The following is a 6,048-nucleotide window of genomic DNA, read 5'->3' on the forward strand; positions in this document are numbered from 1 at the left end:
GTTCCTAGCACTGCGCTTTTCTGGACTGAGCGGTCTGAGGTCTTTCCAGGTATCTGTTGTGGCCACTCCTCCAGCTTGGGGGTTACTTCCCCGAGTGCTCCAATTACCACAGGCACCACTGTCACCTTCACTTTCCATGCTTTCTCCAGTTCTTCTCTGAGTCCCTGGTATTTCTCCATTTTCTCATGTTCCTTCTTCCATCGCTTGGCACTGCCACATCCACCACAACGGCTTTCCTCTGTTCTTTATCCAACACTACAATGTCTGGTTGGTTCGCCATTACCATCCTATCAGTCTGGATCTGGAAGTCCCACAGGATCTTTGCCCTCTCATTCGTTTCCCATTTTGATCTTGGGGTTTCCAGTTCATATTCTGCACACATGTTCCTGTATATTATTCCAGCCACTTGATTGTGGCGCTCCATGTATGCTTTCCCTGCCAGCATCTTACACCCTGCAGTTATGTGCTGGATTGTTTCAGGCGCTTCTTTGCACAGCCTACACCTTGGGTCTTGTCTGGTGTGGTAGATCTGAGCCTCTATTGCTCTGGTGCTCAGGGCTTGTTCCTGGGCTGCCAGGATGAGTGCTTCGGTGCTGTCCTGTAGGCCAGCCCTTTCTAGCCATTGGTAGGACTACTTGATATCAGCCACTTCAGTTATGGTCCGGTGGTACATCCCATGCAGGGGTTTGTCCTCCCATGAGGATCTGTCCTCCAGCACTGTATCCTCTGCTCTCCATTGCGTGAGACATTCACTGTCATTTGGGGCCTTGAGCTTGATGTAATCATGGATCTTGGATGTTTCATCCTGGATAGTGGCTTCTACGCTCACTAGTCCTCTGCTCCTTCCTTGCGGCTAGCATACAGTCTCAGGGTGCTGGATTTGGGATGGAACCCTCCATGGATGGTGAGGAGCTTGTTTTAACATCCGTGGTCTGTATCTCTTCCTTTGGCCATCTTATTATTCCTGCAGGGTATCTGATAACTGGCAGTGCATAGCTGTTTATTGCCCGGGTCTTATTTTTGCCATTGAGCTGGCTTCTCAGGACTTGCCTTACTCGTTGGAGGTATTTAGCTGTTGCAGCTTTCCTTGTTGCCTGTTCCAGGTTGCCATTTGCCTGTGGAATTCCAAGGTACTTGTAACTGTCCTCGATGTCTGCTATTGTTGGTTCTGGCCCTTGTCCCTGGGTGCTGGGCCTCGCCAAATTTCCAACTGTGGCCGAGCCTGGTCGGGCCATGTTTACAACACCCCTGGTGGGCCCCCCTTTTCCTGGGGTGCCTCCCTCCTGGGTGGGGATGGCTGGCCCCTGCCTTGCTCCTTTCTGGACCAACCATGGGCCGGGTGGGTGGCTGCCTGGAGCGCCGCGCGGGTCTCCCTTGGGGGGTCCTGGCTCGTACCTGGGGCGGGGGGATGCCCAGAACTCCTGGGTGGTGATGGGGTGCTCGTCTGGGGCTGTGGGCACCTTTCTCGGGTGGGGCCCTGCGTTGGGCCCTCCCAGCACGGCGGGGGGGCTGCTCTCCTGGTTGGGCTGGGGCGACACTCTTTTTTCCCCCCATGCCTACCTGCTCTCTGGCCCTGGGGGCCTCGCGGCGGTCCTGCTGGCCCTGGCCTGGGTGGCGGATGTGATCTCCCGGGGGGTGGTTGTTCTCTGCCTGCTGCCGTGTGGCGTTGGGGGGTTCTGGCTGCCACTGCTGCTGCGGCGGGGGTCTTGGTGTGGGGATGGCTGGGCACTCTCCCTCTTTCTTTTCACATTCCACCATCCATTTTAGAAGAACATAAACACTCAATTGAGCACAGGTGTTAGCTCACCTTTGCACTAATAGTTTGCGTGATTGAATGAATGAAATATTTAACACTAGTTGGTTTGAAGGTATAAGTATGCATGTGTGAACACTATCTGTATTATGTACATGTTGACATGTGGACTTTTTTGCAGCTAGCAGGTGTGTTTACAACATTTGAGTGTGTGTGTGGACAGGCCCCAGCCTTTGAGATTTGTATTACATCTGAACCTCACCGTAATGATAAACATCCAGAAACTTGTTGCTTCATGCTGCTTCATGGTCCCCCCCCCCCCCCCCCTCCTATGATCACCTTCCTATCCCCCCTCTCTAACATCCCTCTCTTCTTGTCTCCTTTCCTTTTCCGTCCGGTCCAACACAAAAGATTTTCAAATATGATTAAAATGAATAAAGTTTGGCCTCAATTACAAAAGGGGTTTATTCAGACATACCTCTGTTTTTTCTGAAGATTAATGACCCCTGTTAAAGTAAAATATGTCAAACACAAGAGGCCTTCAGCTCTCATCTGTCTGCCCAGCTGTTGGATAGGACAAGTTAAAAAATAAAAAATAAAAAATAAAAAATAAAAAATAAAAATAAAAAATAAATAAATAAATAAATAAATAAATAAATAAATAAATAAATAAATAATCACGAGACTGAAATATTGTGTAGTCCAAAGCCTTGTGACCATTTTAATGCTTTGATGATGTCTTTAGCAGAAAGAATGCCAAAATAAGAAGCTCAGAAACAGGGTGAACTCCCATTGAAACCCACAATAAAGCTGAAATTGACATAAAGTTTAAAGGTTTAGTATTTCCAAAACTAAAACATATTTAAAAAATCTGAAAGAATTGGAATCAGTTAAAGGCCTTATTAATAATTGGCAGTTCGAATGGTGTCTCTAGCTAAAAGTATGTTGAAGTTATAATGGTTAAAAGAAGCAAAGCTATTCAAGGATTCCCCATGTATCGGGAGGCATGAATTCTGGAAATCCAGAGATATCTTGAAAAGTTCAAGGATTTGAAGAACCAAAAGTCATAGATTGAAAAAGCTGAATATTTTAATAGTTGAATGGTTAAAATAGTTGAAAGATTGTAGGAGTTAAGCGCCAAAAAATTAGCGGAAGATACAACAATGAATAAATAAATAAATGAATAAATAAATAAGTAAATAAATAAAGAGAAATTGGAAAACAATGGCTTGAATGCTTTATATATGGAGTTAATTCAGTCTCAATAATCAGAAATGCACACAACCGGTTTTACAAATACACACGCTCCGATTCACAAATGTGATTTTATGCAAATGTGAAAAATAAATTCGGAAATACACACCTTGTGTTTCACAAACACACACATTGTGTTTCACAAATGCACACTAAATATTTTACAAATGCACAATAAGTGTTTCTCACAAATGTCCACACTGTTTCACAAAAACATTTTAGAAATTCACAATAAATGTATCAGAAATGCACAGTACGTGCTTCACAAACATGATTTTTAGGTACACATGTGATGTGAACTCACAGATCATTCGAATTGCAGAATGTGCATTCAAAATCCCGTTCTCGTTTGTGAATCTCCCCGTGTGTGTGAGAGATTTTTCTACGGTGAATATTGAGAGTCATCTGACGGAGCAGGTCGACTAATGTCACCATTGGCTAGTGAATCTGTCAATCAAACTCATCGGCAAAGCAGGCGGGTTCGCTTTTAGCCAATCGAATGGCCCCTTACACTCCTCACTTTCAAACTGACGAGGGAGGGAGCTGTTCAGCACAGCAGTTGAGAGGACGCGGGCGGCAAACATGGCGGAGAGGTCTTCCGAACGGTATCAGTCTCAGCCCGTAAGTAATGCACTTATTTGATTATTATTCCCTCGTTGTACGTCCTGTAATGTTATTGAATACTAAGTTGAAGCGTTCTCCTTTGCCAAGTGACATGTGTGAATGCTTTATGAACACTTCAGCCGAGTCTTTTGCAGAGTACCCCCACCGCAAATTACCTTAGCTTAGCCTGTACGGTCATATTTTTTATGAATGCGGGGGAGGACTTATGATGGTTTTGTCAAGTTTTATACTTGGTATACCAGCTCTTCACACAGCACGAGTAACTACAACCAACCAGGGGCCTCGAAACTAGCCGGCTTTCGACTCAAATTGTGCTGCCTGCCATGTGAGTGTGAGTGAAGTTCAAGCCGGTGTCGGTTCAAGGTTCTTAACATGATTCAGATGGAACTAAGGGGAAAAACATGCCGGATTTACAGCAGGAAAGAAAGTTTGATAAAAAGTATTGATTTGGAGATGGGGATTTGTTTAAACACTGATGCTATGCTAACTAGCTAGTTAGCTGTTCCGTGTGCTGCCTTTATGTAAACGCGATCCGGGTTAAAGTTAGACACAGTCTTTTCACAACCCAGACTTTAAGATGGGGTGGATATGTGCAACAAAGTTAATTCATATGACATTCATGAAAACGGCATTTTTTAAATATAACAGACGTGAATCCACTGTTGAATGAAAGAAGCCTCATTAAGTTTCTAACGTTAGAACCCGTATTGTGCTGAAAAGCCCTGTGAGATTGTGTCAGAGTGACAGCCACTAAATTCCCCGTATCTTTAATTCCAATGACGTAATGACAAGAATCCCAAACATTATGTTTTTAGGCTGTTTTGTAGTCGATAAGTAGTCACAGAAAGGGTGGCTGGGAGAAATCTGCTGTCAACAGTGATTAGAGTAGAATTTACTGTAAGTATTACAGACAGGCTTCCTGTGATCAGTGTCTTGTCTCTGATTTTTTTTTAAAGCTGTTCTTTACTACAAGGTCAAGTTATCATAGCAAGAGTGTTTTAAAAAAAATCCCCTTTCAAATATTTGAAAGTTATGTAATTTAATCTCAGACAGCTAAATGATCTAATCCATGTTTGTCGTGTTTTTATTTATTCTCTAGGAATTGCTGAAGCGTGACATCCTTCAAAGGCTGCATCATCGACTGTCAGTCAACCTGTTGCTGTGGAAGGCCTGCACATTCAGAAACAGACTGCTTTCCCAGCGCTGCTCCACAGAAAAACTGAAGCAATCTTTTGTTCCTCGTGCCATCAGGCAATACAACTCTCTGGCAGGGCATCTCACAAGTAATTTCTTTTAATTAATTATACCCACTGATTTTTCAATTATTTACCTTTTTTATCAATCTTTTTAATTTGTGATATTTCTATTTGTAATGCGTGTGTGTTTTTATGTGGGATCATTAAATACCTTTCTATTATATTCTATTTCATATTTTATCATCCTATTGTATTACTTTTTTACCTATCAATTGGGAATTTAGCATTTTTGCCCCTGTAAATATCTGTCAGTTGAAAGTATTTGTACTTGTATTCCATAGATCTTGTACCTGAAGATGGCAGACAACAACTGTGCAGACTTGGCCTTCTTCAGTGACGCTTAGAACGTGTATGGCTTACCTCTGAGGTATTCATGTTATTCATAAAGAAATCTTTCATTCACATATCAGGCAGTATAACTACTTGGTTATTTGTACAAAAATAAAATTACTTTTTTTAGACTCCTCTGAAAACAAAGGAAACTCTAAAACTCTTTACCCTCATGAATAACATTTTACCCCCCCTTAACAGTCTCTCTCGCCTCATTTTTTTCCCCAGTGATACATGTAACCCACTCCTGCAATTTATCTAACCTAGAAATTCTACTTATTGGCAACGTACATAAAAACATTACATTTTAAATTGATGTGTTGGCGATGCATTTGTAATTATGTGTTTGAGACATGATTTTCATGTTATTGTCAGGGTGAGAGGAGATCACGGAGGAGAAAATGTGGGCATAGCCGAGTTAATGCTCACAGTATGTAGAACTGACACAAACAGCTTCATTGTGGGAAAAGTGTACACACAATCAATGGTGAGTTGAACCTGGTTTTTGAAGCTTTAATATATACATAAAAGTGAATGATGTATTTAAAATAAATCTGACAATATCTTATTTCTTTTTGCTTTTTTCCAAATACAGGATTGAGCCAGCCCCTCTGGTGTGATGTCTTCATGAGTGTTACTGGTTTATTTTACAACATCCTGCACTCTCCTGAGGACCAAGACTTGCTCAATATCAGTAACATCACGTATTCTGCTGCCACTATATTTTCCTACCACGCATTCAGGCCAGTTTGGATGTCTTTAGTGACGCGTGGGACAGCCATCCAATCAGGATGGAGCAAAGCATGACACCAAATCAGCTGTGGCAGTTGG

The 6,048-nt window shown here is 42.6% G+C and overlaps 1 long non-coding RNA gene across 1 annotated transcript; it reads left to right on the forward strand.

The window, feature by feature from the left end:
* Positions 1-2,108: 2,108 nt before the first annotated feature.
* LOC144993067 (uncharacterized) lies at positions 2,109-5,705 on the forward strand. Its single transcript, XR_013657042.1, has 4 exons — positions 2,109-3,628; positions 4,731-4,914; positions 5,169-5,254; positions 5,593-5,705. It is a non-coding gene; the product is annotated as an uncharacterized LOC144993067 (long non-coding RNA).
* The last annotated feature ends 343 nt before the right edge of the window (positions 5,706-6,048 follow it).

The sequence above is a fragment of the Oryzias latipes genome, chromosome 1 (assembly GCF_053564925.1).
Source record: "Oryzias latipes strain Hd-rR chromosome 1, Olatipes_Hd-rR_3.1".
In the NCBI taxonomy this organism is placed as follows: Eukaryota; Metazoa; Chordata; class Actinopteri; order Beloniformes; family Adrianichthyidae; genus Oryzias; species Oryzias latipes.